The sequence below is a fragment of the Diceros bicornis genome, chromosome X (genome assembly GCF_020826845.1).
Source record: "Diceros bicornis minor isolate mBicDic1 chromosome X, mDicBic1.mat.cur, whole genome shotgun sequence".
Lineage (NCBI taxonomy): Eukaryota > Metazoa > Chordata > Mammalia > Perissodactyla > Rhinocerotidae > Diceros > Diceros bicornis.
In genome coordinates, this window is record NC_080781.1 from 67,919,553 (window position 1) to 67,942,970 (window position 23,418).

Consider the following 23,418-nt stretch of genomic DNA (forward strand, 5'->3'; position numbering starts at 1 on the left):
AATCTACAAAGGAACCCTTATGAGGCTTTCAGTGGATTTCTCAGCAGACACGCTACAGGCTAGGAGAGAGTGGAATGATATATTCAAAATTCTGAGAGACAAAAACTTTCAGCCAAGAATACTCTATCCAGCAAAAATATCCTTCACATATGATGGAGAAATAAAAACTTTCCCAGATAAACAAAAGCTGAGGGAGTTCATTACCACAAGACCCGCCTACAAGAAATGATCAAGAAGGCCCTCATACCTGAAAAAAAAAGAAAGGGTTTACAAAGCCTCGAGCAAGGAGATAAATAGGCAGATAAAATCAGAAAATGGTAGCTCTCTATCAGTACAGATTAGGAAATAATCATAACTCTAAAGATAAAGGGAAGGAAAACATCAAAAATAACTACAATCTCGTCATTTTAACCAAAAAATCACAACATAAAATGGAATACTTTATGACAACAATAACTTAGAAGGAGAAGAGGAAAGGGATGGAACCTGCTTAGACTAAGGAAAAAAGAGGCTATCAGAAAATGAACTATCGCATCTACGAGATTTTTTATACAAACCTCATGGTAACCACTAAACAGACAATCAGAACAGAGACACAAAGAGAAAACTGAGAAAACCATCATAAAGAACTAACAAACTGAATCGGCAGTATGAAATACACAGGACAAGAAACAAAGGAAATACAGCACAACCGGAAAACAAGTGATAAAAACGGCAGCATTAAGCCCTAATATATCAATAATCACACTAAATATAAACGGATTGAATTCTCCAATCAAAAGACACAGAGTGGTTGGATGGATTAAAAAACAAAACCAAACATTATGCTGCCTCCAGGAAACACATCTCAGCTCTAAAGACAAACACAGGCTCAGAGTGAAGGGATGGAAGATGATACTCCAAGCTAATGGCAAACAAAAAAAAAGCAGGTGTTGCCATACTATATCAGACAAAGTAGACTTCAAGATAAAAAAGGCAAAAAGAGACAAAGAGGGGCAGTGTATGATAAAAGGGAGACTCCACCAAGAGGGCATAACACTTATAAATATGTGCACCCAACATGGGAGCACCAAGGTATATAAAGCAACTACTAATTGACCTAAAAGGAGATATTAATAGCAACCCAATAATAGTAGGGGACCTTAACACCCCACTTGCATCAATGGATACATCAACCAGACAGAAAGTCAATAAGGAAATAGTGGAACTAAATGAAAAGCTAGACCAGATAGACTTAATAGATATAAATATAGAATACTCCATCCAAAAACAGCAGAATACACATTCTTCTCAAGTACACATGGAACATTCTCAAAGATAGACCATATGTTGGGAAACAAGGCAAGCCTCAACAAACTTAAGAAGACTGAAATCATATCAAGCATCTTCTCCTAGCCCAATGCTATGAAACTAGAAATCAACTACAAGCAAAAGCTGAGAAAGTGACAGATATGTGGAGACTAAACAACATGCTACTGAACAACCAATGGATCATTGAAGAAATTAAAGGATAAATCAAACAATATCAGGAGACAAAGGAAAATGAAAATACACCATACCAACTCACATGGAATGGAGGAAAAGAAGTCCTAAGAGGGAAATTCATAGCAATATAGGTCCACCTTAACAAACAAGAAAAATCTCAAATAAGCAATCTTAAACTACACCTAATAGAACTAGAAAAACAAGAACAAAGAAAGCCCAAAGTCAGCAGAAGGAGGGAAATAATAAAAATTAGAGCAGAAATAAATGAAATTGAAATAAAACAGTAGAAAGGATCAATGAAACTAAGAGCTGATTCTTTGAGAAGATAAATAAAACTGACAAGGAGCCACATTTGCTATGAAAAAGAGAGAGAAGGCTCAAAAATAAAATTATAAATGAAAGAGGAGAAATTACAATGGAGAACAAGAAATACAAAGGATTACAAGAGAATACTATGAAAAACTGTACACCGACAAACTGGACAATCTAGAAGAAACTGATAAATTCTTAGACTCATACAACCTCCCAAAACTGAATCAAGAAGAAATAGAGAATCTAAATAGACCAAAAACAAGTAAAGAGATTGAAACAGTAATCAAAAACCTCCCAAAAAATAAAAGTTCAAGACCAGATGGTTTCTCTGAAGAATTCTACCAAACATTCAAAGAAGATTTAGTACCTATGCTTCTCAAACTATTCCAAAAAATTGAAGAAGACAGAATACTTCCTAACATATTTTATGAGGTCAACATCACCCTGGTCCCAAAGCCAGATAAGGACAAGACAAAAAGGAAAACTATAGACCAATATTGCTGATGAACATAGATGCAAAAATCCTCAACAAAATATTGGCAAACCAAATACAGCAATACATCAAAAGGATCATATGACATGATCAAGTGGGATTTATACCAGGGACACAGGGATGGTTCAACAACCACAAATCAATCAACGTGATACATACATAAATAAAATGAGGAATAAAAAACATATGATCATCTCAATAGACTCAGAGAAAGCATTTGACAAGATCCAACATCCATTTATGATACAAATTCTCAAAAAAATGGGTATAGAAGGAAAGCACCTCAACATAATATTAAGGCCGTATATGACAAACCCACAGCCAACATCCTACTCAACAGGGAAAAACTGAAAGCCATTCCTCTGAGAACAGGAACAAGACAAGGGTTCCCACTCTCGCCACTCTTATTCAACATAGTACTGGAGGTTTGGGCCAGAGAAATTCAGCAAGAAAAAGAAATAAAAGGAGTCCAAATAGGCTATGAAGAAGTGAAACTCTTGCTGTTTGCAGACAACATGATTTTATATATAGAAAACCCTAAAGAATCCATTGGAAAACTATTAGAAATAATCAAAAACTATAGCAAAGTTGCAGAGTACAAAATCAACTTACAAAAATCAGTGCCATTTCTATACTCTAATAACAAACTAGCAGAAAGAGAACTCACGAATACAATCCCATTTACAATCACAACAAAAAGAATGAAATATCTAGGAATAAATTTAACCATGGAGGGGGGGCCGGCCCGGTGGCACAAGTGGGTAAGTGCGTGCGCTCCACTGTGGTGGCCCGGGGTTCGCTGGTTCGGATCCCGGGAACTCACCGATGCACCGCTTGCCAAGCCTTGCTGTGGTGGCATCCCATATAAAGTAGAGGAAGATGGGCATGGATGTTAGCCCAGGGCCAGTCTTCCTCAGTAACCAAAAAAAAAAAAATAAGAGAAGGATTGGCAGATGTTAGCTCGGGGCCGATCTTCCTCACAAAAGAAAAAAAGGCAAATTAAAAAAAAATGGTAACGCTGTGCTCTATAAAATAAGAAAAAAGACATTAAAAAATTTTAACCAAGGAGGTTAAAGACCTATACACTGAAAACTATAAGACATTACTGAAAGAAATCAATGGTGACATAAAGAAATGGAAAGATATTCCATGTACATGGATTGGAAGAATAAACATAGTTAAAACATCCACAATACCTACAGCAATCTACAGATTCAGTGCAACCCCAATCAGAATCCCAATGACATTCTTCACTGAAATAGAACATAGAATTCTAAAATTCATATGGGGCAACAAAAGACCCTGAATAGCTAAAACAATCCTCGGAAAAAAAAAAAAAGCTGGAGTCAACACAATCCCTGACTTCAAAATATACTACGAAGCTATAGGAATCAAAACAGCACAGTACTGGTACAAAAACAGACACACAGATCAATGGAACAGAATTGAAAGCCCAGAAATAAAACCACACATCTATGGATAGCTAACCTTCGACAAAGGAGCCAAGAACATACAAGGGAGAAAGGAAAGTCTCTTCAATAAATGGTGTTGGGGAAACTGGACAGCCATGTGCAAAAGAATGAAAGTAGACCATTATCTTTCATCATACAAAAAAATTAACTCAAAATATATCAAAGACTTGAAGGTAAGACATGAAACCATAAAACTCCTAGAAAAAAATGTAGGCAGTACACTCTTTGACTTTGGTCTTAGCAGCATCTTTTCGAATACCATGTCTACTCGGACAAGGGAAACAAAAGAAAAAATAAACAAATGGGACTTCATCAGACTAAAGAGCTTCTGCAAGGCAAAGGAATCCTGGAACAAAACGAAAAGACAACCCACCAACTGGGAGAAAACATGTGCAAATCATATATCCAACAAGGGGTTATTCTCCAAAATATATAAAGAACTCACACAACTCAACAACAAAAAAAAAACAAGCAATCTGATCAAAAAATGGGCAGAGGAGATGAACAGACATTTTTCCAAAGAAGATATACAAACGGCCAACAGGCACGTGAAAAGATGTTCAACATTACTAACCATCAGGGAAATGCAAATCAAAACTACACTAAGAGATCATCTTATACCTGTTAGAATGGCTATAATCACCAAGACAAAAAATAACAAATGTTGCAGAGGATGTAGAGAAAAGGGAACCCTCATACACTGCTGGTGGGAATGCAAACTGCTGCAGCCACTATGGACAACAGTATGGAGATTTCTCAAAAAATTAAAAATAGAAATACCATATGACCCAGCTATCCCACTACTGGGTATTTATCCAAAGAACTTGAAATCAACAATTCAAAGGGACTTATGCACCCCTATGTTCATTGCAGCCTTATTCACAATATCCAAGATGTGGAAGCAACTCAAGTGTCCCTTGACTGATGACTGGATAAAGAGGATGTGGTATATATATACAATGGAATACTACTCATCCATAAAAAAAGACAAAATCGTCCCATTTGCAACAACATGGATGGACCTGAGGTGTATTATGTTAAGTGAAATAAGCCAGACAGAGGAAGACAAACACCATATGATTTCACTCATATGTTGAAGATAAACTAACACATAGATAAAGAGAACTGATCAGTGGTTGCCAGAGGTTAAGGTGGTTGGGTGGTGGGCATAGGGGTAAAGGGGCACATTTATATGGTGACTGAAAAATAATAATGTACAATTGAAATTTCACAATGTTATGAACTATTTTGACCTCAATAAAATAAAAAAATCATAATAATATACTTTAAAACTTAACAGAAATGATTTTTAAATCACCTGCTGCTTGGGATTATTTGTATCACTGCTTTTCTCCATTGTTGTGGATAATGGAGAAATGGTCACACATTGATATTCAAATGCATTCCATAATTAACATACCAATGAAATATCTCCAACATTATGTATGCATGTATAAATTCATAAGTACTCACCATTGAATTGTATCATATTTGCTAATGGCTGCCAGGCTGAACCACAACTCCTGACTGTTGGGAACTTAAACGCACCTATTTCAAATGGCAGAGTTCTATGCAGGGTAGACTACAATTAAAGTACTATATATTTCCACATCATCTTATTTTACACCCTTGGTAGGTAAACACTCCTCACCTCCCACTGCAGAAGTCCCACACAAACTCAGAAGGGACAGCAAAGGAGAAGGAGTGGAAATCAAACATAATTTCCCAAGGAAGGCCACAGACTAAACTCCCTCTTCAACCAGCAACAGAATCCAGCATTGTGCCACCCATGAATTTCATCTGACATAATAAGGATGGCCAAAGAGAAGAGGGAAGGAGGAAACTGAAAAGGGCCAGGTTTCCAGGACTTTACCAACACATGCCCTTGGTTACAACATGTGGTAATTCCCAGGCCCCACCCCTACATTACAAACCTTAACGTTCTGTACATCACAGGTAGAGGTTTTACAAGAGTTTGCAATTCCTTCAGGGCTGCACTAAAAACACACTGAAGGAAATTCTTATCCCAGCCTTTGTTTCTACTCAAACACCAGCACTGTGTTTAAAGACTAAAAGAATGAGCTTCATTTATAATCTATAATGTCAAAATTGAAAAGGTTAATCACCATTAGTCAATGGAAATTAGGAGTGGATAGGAAATTATTTATCACACAAATGAAAGGGCTTTGAATTGAAGCCCTAATACAAAACCACAAACACATACCCAGATGCACAGGCATTCCTTCCACACACCAAATGGCTGCACCCCTTCCTCCCATGTACACTGCCCTCTCCTTAGATCCCACATGTTCACAACTGCAGCAGCTGGGTTCATCATAATATCCTCTTATGCATAAGACTGTTGGACAAAAGCCTAGGCAACCATAACAAGCGCCATCTCCCACTTTTTTTCTCAGCATAACCTAAGAGAAAGAACCCAATCCATTCTCAAACCCCCAAAGCACCTCTTCAGATAGCTTCTAGGCACTTCTAGCCAAATTTGTGTCCTAAGCCTGACAGCAGCCCCCTGATGTGGGCTCCACAAGTAGGAATTGAGGTATATGAAGTCTGGGAATCGCTAGAGAGTTAGAAGTGCAACAGACAGATAGACAAAAAAACTTGCCCAGGCAAGTGCTGGTAGATGAATCTGTGTCCTCAGGTGTGTGCACTGTACCTACAAGCTCAGAGGAGCCCAGTACCCCAAGTGAATCTCCTCTCAGGTTCAGCATGATGCAAACTCATTTCTTCACAGCATAGTGATACTATTCAGGTGTGCCGAGAGCCTTTTCTACATTTACTTAAATGGATAACCCCCAACACACACATGCACACACCTGCATAGTATAGTGCACGCACACACACACACAGAGCCAAGTATAGGGGTTAAAAGCAGAGATCAAATCAAAACAACTTCTACGAGACCCAGGCTCTTGACTTAGATCAGATTTTCTCAATCTGGGCACTATTGACATTGTGGGTCAGATAATTCTTTGTTGCGTGTGTGTGTGTCGGGGGGGTGGCTCTCCTATGAATTGTAGGAGGTTTAGAAGCATCCCTGGCATCTACCTGTTAGATGCCAGAAGCAAGCCCTCCATCCAGTTGTGACCAAAAATGTCTCCAGACATTGCCAAATGTCCCAAATGGCAAAATTTTCCTCCTTCCCCTTTGAAGACCACTGCCTTAGACCAAAAGAGTTCCCCCAGGATGGCTCTAACCAGCATGCAAATTGCCACGTTACAAAAATAGATGCAAAGTTAACTAGTCAGTCCTTCTAGTACAGAGTCAGGAAGGAAGTTAGAGATTTTCATGGCCAGCAGTCCCTCTCAGCAACAGGAAAGGGCCTCTGCCAATGAGTCCTCTCTGCGATGGCCTAATCTAGGATCATCTCGGCTTCCTTTATGACACAGTTTCCCACATAGTGTTCAAGCACCAAATGATCCACTTGGACCCCTCCATTTGTGATTTCCTGCCAAACAATTTTCCACATTTTCTCTCTCAGCAAATTCTCATATTTGCCAAGCAAACTCATATATATACACATATTTTCATTTCCAAAAAATAGCAGGAATTAGCCTGGGGAACTGATGGTGGGTTAAGTGTAGTGGAACTTATTCATCTAAAAACCTTATTGTCTCTATCCTTAGTTAGTTGTATGGTCTTGAGCTAGAATAGGGTAATAATCCATGCTCTGCTTACCTACTGAGGTGTGGAGAGGATCAAATGAGATAATGGGTGTGAAAGCATCTTGAAAATATAAAGGACTATACAATTACAAGGTGCTTATTATTTCCATTAATGTCCAGGTCTACAAAACTGAGTGGAAGAAATAAGCTCTGAGGGACAGGATGGGATATTTTAATTCCCAGGGCCAAAGTGGAAAGGTAGAAAAGAATGGAATGGGATGGGAAAGTAACTTGCTAGGCTTTGGAAATGAGAACCACAGTAAAATGGATGGATGTCAAGTACTAACATCAGATGGTAAGAGGTTTTCTTTCATTGGGGCACAGAAGTGGCAAAGACCAAATGGGCATGGAAACCAAAATTGTAAAGGAAACATCATTTGATTTAAAAGCTTCAAGTCCTCTAAGTTTCAAAAACAGTGTTTCTCAAACTGTATGCTTTGGAACGCAAGCGTTTCTCAAAATATTACTAATAGATATTTTCAGCAAATGAATTTGGGAAAAGTTGTATCTTATAGAGCCACAATATACATTAACAGAAAACCTCGGGGAGGACATGTTGTAAACAAATTGTTTTATTTTGTTTAATCTATTATTTCCTAAACATATTTGACCTGAGAACCCTATTTATTTATTTGTTTATTTATTTTAATCTCTGTTAAGATCAGATTGAGAAATGTAACAAAGAATTTGAAGATCAGAATGGACTCTAAAGAAAATGAGTAAATAAGGTCGTTGCTGAGTATATATGTGATTGCATGTATACAAATACAAGACAGAATGGTAAATCCATCTTCCCAGAGCACTGATAAAATTCTTCCTGAGATGGCACATCGAGTTCTGGGCTCCCAAAGGCCATGAAAAAGAGAGAGCTAAAAAAGACCAGATAAGTGATAAAATTCATTAAAGGAATGAGTTGAAATATCTACATTGTGTACATCTCAGAGACAGCTGAAGGATAACTTAATAAGAACAGAGAGAGCAATAAGGGGTGTTCATTGAACAGCCATGACCAAAGACACATAGCTCCTGAGTCAGCTTTAGTTTCCTTCTTTCTGTCTGCCTGCTTCAAGTCCTTCTCGACTCAGTTTCTCTCTCCTTCCACTAAACTTGTACTTAGTTTCTCCCTCCTCCCCACAGCTCACAAACTACGCATTCCAGCTCTTGTCCCATGGGCCTCTGTCCCCATCTTGGTTGCATGTCCAATGATCCTGATCCTATTGTAGGACTTTGATCCTAGATCTACAGGTCTCTCTCAACCAACTACGGGAGAAGTATGTGTTGCATGTGAGGAAGATATTACTAACAGAGTGGGTGTAGGAGACAGGCTTTCATGGACAGCATTAAAACTGAATATCCATTTACCCTTATTCATTAGGTACAATTTTATTTTGAGGAGAAAACACAAACTAGAAGAGAATAGAAGCCAAGAGAGACCAAGAAAATCCAGAAGCTATATTTTAGAGCAGTTGGAAACTGACAACTAGCCTGAAAAAACATTAGGGGAATCAGGTGAGGCACTCTGAAGAGTCCTAGATAAAAATAAAAAGGGAAACCCCAATATTAAATAATGAGGGTATGCCCCAAAATGTATGCTTTGAGTTATGTACATATTCACAAATAAATTCTTGATTACTAAGTTAAAAAGACATTTTATTCCTTTTCCAAAAATCCTCAACAGAACTTGCAGCCGTAAGGACAAACTCACCTTCCACGGCAACACGAGCATTTCCAAACTTGAAAACTAAATTTCCAACTCATTCACACCATATGTCAGAGGGACAGTGACTGAATACTGAATGGCCAAGTGTAAAACCACAAGAGATGGTGAGAAATGTGGCCACAGCAAGCCTTTGAAGATTTAACCCTGCTCCCCAGACCGGAGAGCAGCACAGGGGAGGGGAACAAGCTGAACAGTGGCAAATCTCCACACTGTAACTGCATCTTGCAGTATCCATTCTGCCACTGCCACAAAGTAAATAAGGAGAAAAAAAAATCCCTTTCTCAGAACAGACCTAGAGTGGGTGTGTAGCTTCTATCTGAGAGTCTCATTTTACTTCAGCACTTTTGGGGAGGGTAGGGAGGAGGAAAGGAGAGAGAGGAGGAGGTGAGAGAAAAAACACAGCCATTTTTGTAATTAAATTTCAGAATCTTTTCATTATGCAGTTTCAATTCATTGAAAGTTTTTTTCCTTCCAGTCCCCTCCTCCTTCCTTAAAACTCCTGCTTCACTCACTATCGCCTCCCGCATGAACACACACACACACACACACACACACACACACACACACAGACAAGTGTTACTCTTGATATGAATCAAAGCAGGCAGAGCAGCTCTGCCTCAGTCCTCACCTTTGCCATCAGGGATGTAAACAATATTCAGGAGTTTTTTTGGCCTTGACAATGGTTTAACAGTAATGGTGCAGTTCCACTTTTACTCAGGAAAAGCTGAAAGGAAACTAAAAGGTTTAATAGGTACAAATATTGTGCTTCTGCTACCATCAATAAATAACGCCAAAGTGGAAGAATGGCAGCACATGGCAACATATTGAATGATGCTGTTTCTGGTAATCCTCCAGTGAAGGCTTTTGTGAAGTTTTATGCTGCTAATCACATTAAATTGACCTATGAGGGCCAGGACATAATGTTTTGTTATTGTTGTGTGTTTGCTTGTTTTATTATTTAATGGCTCTCTTTTTTAAGCCTGACTTAAATTAGGGGATGATGCAGAAAAAAACCCAAGCAACTCGAGGTTTGCCTTGGTGAATTTGCCCAGGAAGAGTATGAGATTTGGACACAGATGCTTACGCCTCTGGCCAAGGAGAAATTTTTGCTGTGGAGCATGAGACTGGGGAGGCCAGGGCTTCAGTTTTGAATTAATCAAGCTGTGTTCTTTAGACATCTGATTCAGTCTATTTTACTTCTTCAAAATGGCTCCTGTCCCCCTCACCTTTCCACAGGTCAACCTGGAGTGAAGTCATAGAGAATACAGCACAGAAAGTTGAATGTTCCCAAGCTGGGCTAATATAAAAACCTTTCCCCGGGGTCAACAATACATGCATGTACAAGGAAATATTTTGAAGGAAGTTTTACTAAGTTCTAAATATGCATTTTTTTCTCTCAGAAATTCTATGAGGCAAAATTAGTTGACTTGGTCACAGGCCATAAAACATAATTAGTTCTGTGAGGTTGTTTAATGTTTAAGCCTAACTATCAGTGGATAGCTGTACATACCCAAAGAGGTTTTCTGAATTCAAAGCCTCAATGCAGAGGAACAAAAGCTAAAACAAGATAGAAAGGAATCAATTTCTCTTTGGGGAAAAAAAACCTGAGGAGAGAAAAGAGAAATTAGTTACAGGGCTTCTAGGACTCTACAGTGCTCTGGGGAATTAACCAAAGCTCTTACACAGGGCTAATAAAACATCTACATTTTTCTTTCTAGGCACTCAGACCACTGTACACATAGGATATTCCTCGTCCTCCCCACAGCCTGGTAAGGTAGGAGACGTAGGTATTTTTATCCCCCCCAGTCTAATATAGCCTTAGAAGCTTTGTCCTCCAGTCAGAGTCTCCAGGGTTTCACTATTGAGTGATACACAGATACATATTCCATAAGCAGAGTTGAAGTGCTGCCTCTAATACAGCTTCTTCATTAGAGCTAAGATCCAGAGAACAATGATCAGCTTTGCACTCCTTTTCCAACATCAACCACCCCATTTGAACGACACTACTTTAATGATAATAAATGTTGCCTGGGCACCGTGAAGTGAGAAACATCACCCTGCATTAATACCCCATCTGCCGGCCATCTCCCTAAGATCCTGAGGCATGTTTCAAAGCAAGCATAGGAGAATTTACACCTAATTAAAACCACAGGGGGAATGAAATGTCAGAAGCAGAATTTAGTTTCTTTCTTAGAATTAGAGTATTTTTGAGGTGTCAGACTGGTCTGTCCACCAAACTTGCCGAGGAGGGAGGGATAGGGAGGGGGAGAAGGAGAGGGAGAGAATATGTATGTATGGGAGAGGGAGTGGGCAAGGAGGAGGAGCTAGACAGTTATTTTTTTATTTTATTTATTTATTTATTTTTTATAATTTTATTTATTTATTTTCCCCCAAAGCCCCAGTAGATAGTTGTACATCATAGTTGCACATCCTTCTAGTTGCTGTATGTGGGACACGGCCTCAGCATGGCCAGAGGAGCGGTGCGTCGGTGCGCGCCCGGGATCCGAACCCGGGCCGCCAGCAGCAGAGCGCGCGCACTTAACCGCTAAGCCACGGGGCTGGCCCTAGACAGTTATTTTTAAAAATATAAATGCTGATGTAGGTATAAAGGAATGAGAGTACTAGAAAAGTGACTGATTTTTGCCCCCACATTTTTCTGTTTCTCCCTATATGCCTAAGCTCTGCAACTGCTCTTATGATAGAATAAAACATATATATATATATATATATATATATATATATATATATATATATATGTTTTGGTAGAAGTGACACTGAACAGCTGAAGGATGAAGAAACAAGAGTCTGAATAATCCACAAAGCGGATGACTTCAGATAATAGAAAACTGAATGTGTCTCATTTTATCATTCAAGAAGCTAAGGCACAAGAAGGAAAAGGAACTTTGCCTTTTTTTTAAGTTTAGTATCTCTCTCTGCCACAGAGCAAATGCAAGAATGAAAATCTAAAAGTTTTCTTGTTTCTCACCCTCAGGTTTTTTAAAAGACTTAAAAGGTTCATCTGATGAGGGAGCTAAGACCTGTATAGACTATCTTATGTCTGGCCTTAAAGTCACAGCTGAGCAAGCAATTTCATTTTTGTGCAACATTGTTATATTTAATCTTGTATATTCAACAAACATGGGAGAGAGAAGAGATGAGATAATGAGGAGATATGGCATCCAAGATGGAGATGGGAAGACTGGGTTTAGGAAAGTTGAAAGATTTTTAAAATATTCAATACTCATGTACACACAATCAGATAACATCTATGGATAGTGTGGAAGCTTCTACTCAAAGTCTCCTTTTGGGCTCATCAGACCCTTTGCAGAAATTCTAGTCTCCTAAATTTATTCAAAGCTGCCCAACCACTAGGGTTAGTCAGGGCCATTTCGACTTGGAGTCATTACCTGGCTCTGCCATTAACTTAGATACCCCTATCTAGGGAAGAATCATGTTGATAACATTTACAGTGACTAACACTTTTGGGGGTAAAGAAGGATGAAAAAAATTCAAGTTTCCAAATGACTTGGTTTTTCCTCCAATAAGAATTTTATTAGCAGAATTCACATTCCTCATGCAATTCATATCAGAACCTGGTAGCAAAGAAATAAAGTTCACAGGTTCAAATAATTAAAAACCTGTCCCATCTCCCCTTTTTCTATAGCAGATTCAACTACTTAGTCATACTTTCCAGGTTCCTCTATCAACCCTCCATCTCAGAGATCATAAAATATTAAAGCTAAGAGGTCTTCCTCACCAACCTCCACTCTCGGAGTAGGGATTTGTGTTTATACCCACTAACTCATCCCCATCCTTTGTCACCAGAGTTGAAAAGTCTAGCTCTCAGTCCCTTTGTCGCCGTCCTCCTTCTCTGGATACTTCCCTTACCTCAGACATGAAATTCAGCCTTTCCCATTTGCTAGCCAAATCTCAGACCATCTCCTTCCAAATAAATTACTTTCTCCATCCCACCCAGGCCAGTAGATGGCGCTACAGATAGCTAGCTGTTTCTTTTCAACTGATGACTCCTTGGAGGCAGCAGGCTCTTTGTATATGGCAATCATTCATTCCAGAGAGTTGTGATCTAAAATATTCTGTATACATCACAATTTCTGGTTTGTACAAACTGGTTTTAAGATTGAGGGAGTGGTCAGGTAGAAAAGGGAGAAAAGTTTTTTAGCTCTTTTTTCCCTCCACACCTCAGTGCTAGCCTGTATGACAAGACTCTTAACTGTCTTCTTGCCCTGGTTGTGAATGAGCAGAGACATCCCAGGAATAAAAGTTGGTGCCATTTGCCAAGTCTCCCAGTGCAGTCTCTGCAAACTCCAAAATAGAAGATCAGGGACTGGGCACTGGGGTGTGTATGTGTGACACAGTATTACTGTATAAATTATTTGGGGATTATACACTGTTTGGGATTAGCTGCACCTCAGCACCTTTCCATTAGAATTTGGTAAGGGGTGAAAAAGAGACAAAGCTAGCTGCCTAATATCTGCAGCAAGCAAGGACAATTAGGAAACATTTATTTTTGTTCTGTTCACACTTCTATTCCCAAAGCTAAGCCTATGTTTTCTAGGTTCTGGCTTGACCACCCAGTTGATAAATGTTTTTATTTTTAAAAACATTTAGTAAATGATTGCATTTCAGACTTACCTTTCATATCTCATTTTCTATTAGGAGGCTAAGTTCAGCTCATATGCAAATGTACCAGCAATTCCAATTAAGGTTGAAGGTTTGACAAACAAATATTAGCCTACACAGTCAAAGTTTAAACAAAATGTAAAGGTTACTTGAGTAACAGTAAGGAAAACTCAGTTCTGTCTAACTCATATAGTCACTTTGGACAAGGTACCCTCTCTGAGCCTTCGTTTTTTGGGCATATCACTACCTGCCCTACCTGCCTCACAAAGGGGTTAGAAGGGTCAACGGAATTAGTTCCTAAATAGTTTTGAAAAATATTAAGCTCTGCACAAAGCACAAGCATTATATTTCCCCTAGGGGTCTTCATTCTAATACAGGGTCATTTATTCATTCAGTGAGTCTAATCATGATAAAAAACATCAGAAAAATCCCAATTGAGGGACATTCTACAGAATACCTGACTACTTATCCTCAAAACTATCAAGGAAAAGTCTGAGAAACTAGCACAGTCAAGAGGAGCATGACTAAATGTAATGTGGTATCCTGGACGGGATCCTAGAGCAGAAAAAGGACGTTAAGGGGATACTGAGGAAATACGAATATAGACTTTAGTTAATAATAATGTATTAATATTGGTATGTTAATTGTGACAAATGTATCATAGTAATGGAAGATATTAATAATAGGGAAAACTGGGTGTGGGGTATATGGGAACTCTACACTATCATCACAATAATTCTGTAGATCTAAAACTGTTCTAAAATAAAAAGTTTATTTAAAAACTCAAGGAAAGCTAGAAGAAAACATATTTCAACTCAATTTAAGAATAGGCTTTCTGAAAAGAAATAAAAGGCATCAAATTAGAAAGGAAGAAGTAAATTTATGTCTGTTCACAGACAACATGATCTTATACATAGAAAACCCTAAACATTCCACAAAAAAAACTGTTAGAACTAATAAACAAATTCAGCAAAGTTTCAGGATACAAATTTAACATGCAAAAAATCAGTGGCATTTCTATACACTAACAATGAACAATCCAAAAAGGAAATTAAGAAAACTATCTCTAGCTTTTACACTAGCATCAAAAATAATAAAATATTTAGAAATAACCTTAACCAAAGAGGTAAAAGACATACACTGAAAAGTACAAAATGTTGCTGAAAGAAATTAAAGAAGACACCAATAAATAGAAAGACATTCGTGTTAATGGATTGGAACACTTAATATTGTTAAGATGTCAATACCACCCAAAGTAATCAATAGATTCAATGCAATTCATATAAAAAAAACATTTTTTGAAGAAATAGAAAAATCTATCCTAAAATTCATATGGAATCTCAAGGGACCCCAAATAGCCAAAACAATCTTGAAAAGAAAATTGGAGGCATTAGACTTTCTGATTTTAAAAGTTATTACAAAACTACAGTAATAAAAAAAAATTGTGTTACTGGCATAAAGACAGACATATAGACCAGTGGAATAGAATAGAGAGGCCAGAAATAAACCCTCACATAAATGATCAAATGATTTTCACCAAGGATGCCAAGACCATTCAATGGGTAAAAGGCAGTCTTTTCAACAAATGGTGCTGGGAAAACTGGATATCTACATGCAAAAGAATGAAATCGGACCCTTACCTTACACCATATACAAAAATTAACTCAAAATGGATCAAAGACCTAAACGTAAGAGCTAAAACTATAAAACTCTTAGAAGAAAACATAGAGGAAGAGCTTCATAACATTGGATTTGGCAATGATTTCTTGGATATGATACCAAAAGCACAGGCAACAAAAGAAAAAACAGATAAATTGGACTATATCAAAATTAGAAACTTTTGTGCATCAAAAGACACAATCAACAAAGTGAAAAGGCAATCCACGGAATGGGATAAAATATTTGCAAATCATATATATGGAAAAAGATTAATATCCAGAATATACAAAGCACTCCACAACTCAACACAAAAACAAAAATAACCCAATTAAAAAGAATGAGCAGGGGCCGCCCCGTGGCACAAGCGGTTAAGTGCGCGCGCTCCGCTTCGGCGGCCCAGGGTTCGCAGGTTCGGATCCCAGCACACGCTGATGCACTGCTTGTCAGGCCATGCCGTGGCAGTGTCCCACATAAAGTGCAGGAAGATGGGCATGGATGTTAGCTCAGGGCCAATCTTCCTCAACAGAAAAAGAGGAGGATTGACATCAGATGTTAGCTCAGGACTGATCTTCCTCACAAAAAAAAAAAATGAGCAAAGGACTTTAATAGACATTTCTCCAAAGATTTTAAAATGGCCATTTAAAAAATGGCCAATAAGGGGCTGGCCCCCGTGGTGTAGCAGTTAACTGTGCGCGCTATGCTGCTGGCGGCCCGGGCACGCACTGATGCACCACTTGTCAGGCCATGCTGTGGCGGCATCCCATATCAAGTGGAGGAAGATGGGCACAGATGTTAGCCCAGGGCCAGTCTTCCTCAGCAAAAAGAGGAGGATTGGCACAGATGTTAGCTCAGGGCTGATCTTCCTCACACAAAAAAAAAAATGGCCAATAAGCACATGAAAAGATGCTCAACATCACTAATCATTAGGGAAATGCACATTAAACCCAAAAAAGATACCGTCTCACAAACGTTAGGATGGCTATTACAAAAAAAATATAGAAAATAACAAATGTTGGTGAGGATGTAGATAATTTGGAACCTTTGTGCACTGTTGGCAGGAATGTAAAATGGTGTAGCCGCTATGGAGAACAGTATGTCAGTTCCTCAAAAAATTAAAAACAGAATTACTATATGATCTAGCAATTCCACTTCTGGGTATATACTCAAAAGAATTGAAAGCAGGGTCTCGAAGCAGTATTTGTTCATAGCAGCATTATTCACAATAGCCAAAAGGTGGAAGCAAGTCAAGTATCCATTGACAGATGAATGGATAAACAAAATGTGATATATACATACAATGGAATATTATTCAGCCTTAAAAAGGGAGGAACTTCTGACACATGCTACAACATGGATGAACCTTGAGGACTTAATGCTAAGTGAAATAAGCCAGTTACAAAAGACAAATAAATACTGTGTGATTCCACTTATATGAAGAGCCTAGAAAAGTAAAATTCATAGAGACAGAAAGTAGAATGGTGGTTGCCAGAGGCTGGGGGGAGGGGGAGAAATGGGGAGTTATTGTTTAATGGGTACAGAGTTTCAGTTTTGCAAGATGAAGAGTCCTGGAGATGGATGGTGATGATGGTTGCATAACAATGTGAATGTACTTAATTCCACAGAATTGTACACTTAAAAATGGTTAAGATGGCAAATTTTATGTTATGTGTATTTTAGAATTAAAAATAATAAAATAAAACAAAAAGAATGGGCGTTCGGGCATGGACTGCCTTTGAAGGTATTTGCCTGTCCATGGATATATCTAGGTAGGGTAATCTAGAAAATGTGATTAATGTATCAGATAAAAATGATTTAAATGATCTCCTAGTTATTTCTAGAAGGCAGAAAACATTTGTGGCCAAGATGTCAATGTGAGGCTTAATGGGTAAATATACAAATAGCCAGGATAGTAGTACTTCTAAATTTTGTTGTGATTTGCTGCACAAAGCACCAGTGACGCACACTTTACATTTGTCTTCTAGCAGGCAGTCAGAAATAGTGCAGTTGCTGGTTTACCTGATTCCACTGTATACCTTTCAGTCCCAGGGAATCCTGCTGAACAAAGTATTACATATGCAATTTACACCCCTCAGAGTCATTCACTCTCTTACGCCTTACCTTAGAAATAGTCCTGTGCACATATTTCTCCCTAATAGTTTCCCTGAAATAGGGGCTATTTTACTCACCTACCACTCCACTGTTACTCCTACCACCTCCCTCCTCCCAGCTATAGTATCTTATACTTAGTAAGTAGTCTTTAAGTATATTGTATCTACGAATGACTTTGAGCTTCAGGTAAATGGAATGAGAGAGCTCTTTTAATACCCCTCCCAGAAAGTGAGGGCCTGTCTCAAATCTAAGGCAGTTCCAAACTGCCATATGTGCCTTTATTGTATATCAAAGTCTCTCGCTGCCTGACTGTTGAGCTGGGACATGGGTCTTCTCCAGCCCTGGGACTGGAATTTACACAATTGGCTCTCTGGGTCCTCAGGCCTTCGGATTCAGACTGGAATTACACCATTGGCTTTCCTGGGTCTCCAGCTTGCAGACACCATTTTGTGGGACTTAGATTGCATAATCACATGAGCCAATTACTCATTATATATCTATAATATAATAAGTTATATTATATATATATTTCTCTGGAGAATCCTGACTAATACAGATTTGACCAAAAGTTCTCTTCATGACATATAAGAAATTTGATCTTAAATGAATCAAAGTTATAGGTCAGAAGTGTCATAGGGGAAGCCAAGTAAAAGGATGCAAACTGGCCCCCAGTGGGATGAGTTTTAATCTCAGCTCAAAGATTAACTTTCTATTTGGACAAAGGTCTTACTTGCTGACTCAAAAATTGCGGGGCGGGGAGTGGGGAGAGTAACTAAATCACTGGTTCCCAACCTGAGGTCCCTGGACATCTTAATGGACTACAAAAGTATCATTGGGATCCTCAAGTCATTTTCAATATTTCAAAACTTTAAGGAAAACAGAGCACTTAACTATCATACATCTGCCCCAATTATCTAAATGTCAAGTTTCTTTGCTTTTCCCTGGAATTACAGCAGCCAAGCACAATAACAATGGTTATCCATGCTGATCAAAAGCTCTGATGCACACATGTGTGTGTGTATGAGCATGGAGAAGCCATTTAGTAAACGCAGCCTTTTCAGAAGGAAAAAAACTCTTCGAAGCACTGGGCCTTATGAAAAAAGATGACAGAAGGGTTTAAGAGGGTATGAAAAGGTTGGGAAGCACTGATCTAGCTGATCTGTGGCTGAGGTCCCTTGCAACTCTTCTGGGCTCATACATCTACTTGCCTCTCTTGTCTTTCTCAGTGAGGACTGCAGTCTTCACTTACCTGACACACTGGAAACAGATGAATAATGGACTTCTTGGTCCGCCACTCTTCTTGGGTCTGGGGACAGCTGTGAGCTTCCTGCAGCCCCCTTATGCCGCCTACACCCACGCATTCAAACCTGATTGGTTAAGTGGGGGCCTTTGGATATGTAAAAAAATTGCAAGGCTTGCCACAGCCAAGCTGGTTAGCATGCAGGAAAGATGTTTGGAGTTTAGATGCAGTAAGTGCTTGCCACTTCACATTTCCCAAAGACTCTGATAGGTGTGACAGCTTCAGAATCCCACAGAGAAGCTGTCTGCCCAGTTTGAAGGGGAAACGCTACTCAGTGCCTAAAGCCACTCCTTGTTTAAAGGCAGCGTTAGCTTAGCAGCTTTTGCTGGGGGGAGGGAAAAGGGGTGTTGACAGAAGCTCCCTTGAATTGAAACTTGAATCTGAGGGTAAACACAGCTGGGACTTGTTCCAACATTGGCTTACATGACCTGGAAACAAGAGCACCCTATGTCTCAGCCAAACGCAGTTTGCTGACCCTCATACTGCCTATTTCTAAACCTCAATCAACTGCAGAAATAAGTATCTTTAAAAATAAAATCTTTTGGGGACCAGCCGTGTGGCCGAGTGGTTCAAGTTCCGTCACTCCGCTTTAGCAGCCCAGGTTCATGGGCTCGAATCCCAGACACAGGCCTACTCCATTCACCAGCCACGCTATGGAGGTGTCCCACATACAAAAAAATAGAGGAAGATTGGCACAGATGTCAGCTCAGGGCGAATCTTCCTTAGCAAAAAAAATTAAAAAATAAAATCTTTTGACAGGGAGAGGGTTCTTTTTAGAGGAATTTGTTTAATTATTTCAATTTAAAATATTGAAAATTCCCAATCCTGCAGTCCGCAAGAATTCGCAGGCATACAGGCATGCACAAGCGTGCACACGCGTGCACGCACACACACACACATGCACACACACACACACACACACACAGCCCTACGCAAGCTTGGGGCAGAAATGCAGCTAGCCGCCTGTGTGTCTCCTGGTTTCCAGCCCTGCACGAAAGAATAGAGCCCGGGACTGAAAAATGGAAACTGTCAAGCGCTTCTGAACAACTACTGTGAATTGACATTTGGGCGATGCAAAGAGAATCAAAGGCGGCAAGGGCAAGCCAGCAACGAATTATACTGATTAAAGCAAAAGCATGGTGAGCCTCAGCAGGCTAAGGTCCGGCTTTCTAAGACCCAAGACCAAGAATAATGGCGCTTTCATTTTTTAAAATTTTGTTTTTTAATCTCAGCATTATGCTTTTTTGCTGTGTGACCTTGAGTGAGTAGCTTCATCTCTCAGTGCTTCATTGTTTCAAACACGTTGAACTGTCTAGAATGATAAGCCATCACATCTCTTTCTTCTAGTAGGTCTTGATAGTTAAATGCTGTTTTGCGTGTATTACAATGAATGCAACCCAAATCGTACTCAACAATTCTAATCGTGTGTGTGTGTGTGTGTGTGTGTGTGTGTGTAGAAGTGGTATGGCTTTGCCAGGGATGGATGTCTGTCTCTCAGAGTAAATGCTGAAGTTTTAAAGACTGTCATCCTCTTTGTGCTACAGCTCTGGAAAAATTGAGCACCCCACCCCACCCACCAGGGGAAACAACCACTGTCTTTTCCTCAGGATCAGCTCCTTTGAGCTGGGCAGTACCAGATTTGGCTCCTTGTGGGCCTCAAGGGCCCACTTATCCTTGGTTTGGAAGTGGAGGGATCTATCAGGGCATCCCTTAGTCACACCCCAAGCCATTTCAGAGCATAGTCTAACTAACAGTTCTGAATGAATACTTCAGGAGCAGGAATCCTGGAAATGTCAAGCTAGGTTTTATTGTTGTTGTTGTTTTGTTTTTTAGAAGAACAAGATCTGGTCAAAGGACAGGCACAAACTTGCTGGAGAATATACCATGGTCCTTGTTTCCTTCTCTACACATGTCCCTGTCTATGCTATTCTAATGGCTAAATAGAAAAATTGTGCCTTAAAAATCATTCATTAGCAAGATTTCAATGTATAAATCTGCCTTTTGAAAACTGTGCATTATGACATTATAATGTTAAGTGGGAAAAAAACAAGATAAGAAACATAAAAAAATATACAGGAAAAAAGATTGAAAGATCAAAATACTAAAATTGGCAGTCCTTGATTTCTTCATTTTTCTATTCTTCTGTATTTCCCACACTTTATTAAAATGGATTATTTTTATAATGAAAAATTGCAGTTTTAGGTCTCTTTTTTCTCTTTTTGTCATGGAAAGGTTTTGCATACAGGACCAGGAGCCAGGAGTCTTGAGCACAATTTTAAATGGATGTATGCCCTTTCTAAGTCATTCTCCTTCTCTGGGCCTCTATTACTCCTTCATAAAATGAAGTAAGAGACTGACAAGGAGGTATCTCTAGAGACCCTTCTAATTTTGCTCTTCAGTGCTTTATAGCCAAAATCACTGGGCTGGCTGAGCTGCCTAGAACCTTTGCAGATTGAATTCTATGGTAGATCTTTGAGCTCTCTAGCCCTAAGAGCTATCAATTGGTTGGATATTCCAGTTTTCCTGTAATGTGATTATATATTATCTTATCATGAATAATATCATGAAAAAGTATTGTACATGTCATTGGCTCTAGGGGACAGTCATAGAGTGGAAAAGGGGAATCTAAAAAGAAAAATGGAATACATCCCCAAACAAGATATTGAATGAAGGAAAAAAAACTGGTTGCTGAATGACACATACATTAGGATGTTACGTAAATTAAGAAAAAACACACAGAACAATTCTATATATTATTTATGGATATATATATACACACATACAGATATATATGTATATACATATGCACACACATATATGTATATGTATATATATGTCTACACACATATATGTATAAGTATAAAAATGAAGTAGAAGAATACATACCAAATTCATATTTGCCTCTGGGAATGGATGGAGAAGAACGGGGCCGGAAACAGGGGACAGAATTAAACTTGTCTGTAATGTTTTATTTCTCTCACTGGAAAAAAATCTAAAGCAAACTTTATGTTAAAAATGGTAACAGTTGTTATGCAACATGAATAAGTTCTAGAGATCTGCCGTACAACATAGTGCCTATAGTTAACAATACTGTATTGTACACTTAAAAATCTGTTAAGTGGGTAGATACATTATGTTCTCACCACAATAAAAAAATGTTAAGTTTGTCAATTCTGAGTAGACATCCAGGTGTGTTTGTTATATTATTGATTCTCAGTGCTTTTCAGTATTTTTCTATTTTTTCAAAATAAAGACATAAATCATTTTTAAAAGCAAAAGGTTAGATTATTTCTTTTCTATATTTTTCAAAATACGTGAAATGTTCATGGATTATTTTGATAAATGATAAGTGAATTTAATCTCAAAACTAGGGAATGTGAAAAAAGTGACAGGACAAAGATAAATGAAAGAAGGGAGTCACTGGGATTAAGATAGAGAGAGGCCCTGGGAGCCTCAGGAACTTTTTGCACAAAAGTAACTAATGAATTCCTGTTCTAGAGCATAAGCCAAAGATTTAACGAATGGACCTATTAAAAGAGGGGGGCTCCTGGGTGTTCCAGCCCCCATCCCCCACCACATGTATTTAAAACCTCACTCTGTTTTATTGATTTTCTCTGGACAGAAACTTCCAGTGAGTCTCCTCCAACTGCCTAGCCTTTCAGGGACAAATTTTCCATCTCAGCTTCCAAGGCGGCTGTTACAACACCACAAATCACCTCTGCCATCCCTTCTTGAGCCAAATTCCTACTGGTTTCCAGGAATCATATGGGAAATGTGGTTCTCTGAATTTATTCCCTCACAGTACTCAGCTCACAACATTCCTTAAACTAAATGTCTTACTACAAAAGCTAAACCTACTGAAGATAAAGTTTTTCATTTTTCCCCTACTGCCCTCTGCCAAGCTAAATCCCTGTCACAGTCAGAACTGCCATTTTATCCCCCAACTCTGAAGAAAACTCAGTCATCTTGGCTCTTTGCGGCATAATGACTGACAACTGAATCCATTTGCTTTTATCAACTGTCTCTTGATTTCCCCCATAGCCCTTTTTGTCAGCCGTTTCCCCCAGCCCTCCTTGCTTTTTGTAGGCACCTCACAATACCATGTTTTTGAATGGCTCTTCCCACCCTGACTCCCTGCTACACCCAGGAGCCACAGCCTCTCTTGGCTGATGTAACTAAAGTGCTGGCTCCAGACTTTGCTCTCTAAGGGTAGCAATGACCTTGCCACACAATATGCCATGAAAGCAGCTGCAGTCAAACAAGATATGGATCCCGGGCAACATCAAGGGGAAGGTTGAAGGCCCTGCTGATAAGTGAAGGGGTTAGGCTGAGAAGGTGGTCAGGCGGAGGAGAGAGTAAATGAGTAAATGGAATGGATAAGCACAGGCTTCATGTGTTTGGAAGCAAGAGTTCCCTTTACCTCACTGTTCAAAGAGACTACTTATAGGGCAATCTAAGGGAAGGGATCAGGGCTTGACCTGTAATTATCACTCTATCTCTGATTTACAGTGTGGCTTTGGGAAACTCACTTTAAGTATCTGAGA

General features: G+C 39.0%; 1 protein-coding gene across 2 annotated transcripts in view; it reads right to left on the reverse strand.

The window, feature by feature from the left end:
- The window catches only part of NEXMIF (neurite extension and migration factor), a 147,958-nt gene that overhangs the window by 110,934 nt on the left and 13,606 nt on the right, over positions 1–23,418 (reverse strand). The window contains exon 1 of one of the 2 annotated variants that reach the window (XM_058536206.1): positions 18,824–18,863. The exons of the other annotated variant lie outside the window; for it this stretch is intronic. The gene's annotated coding sequence lies outside the window, so the exon portion shown is untranslated. Of the gene's footprint in view, positions 1–18,823; positions 18,864–23,418 lie in introns of those variants that run through there. 2 annotated transcript variants of the gene reach the window in all.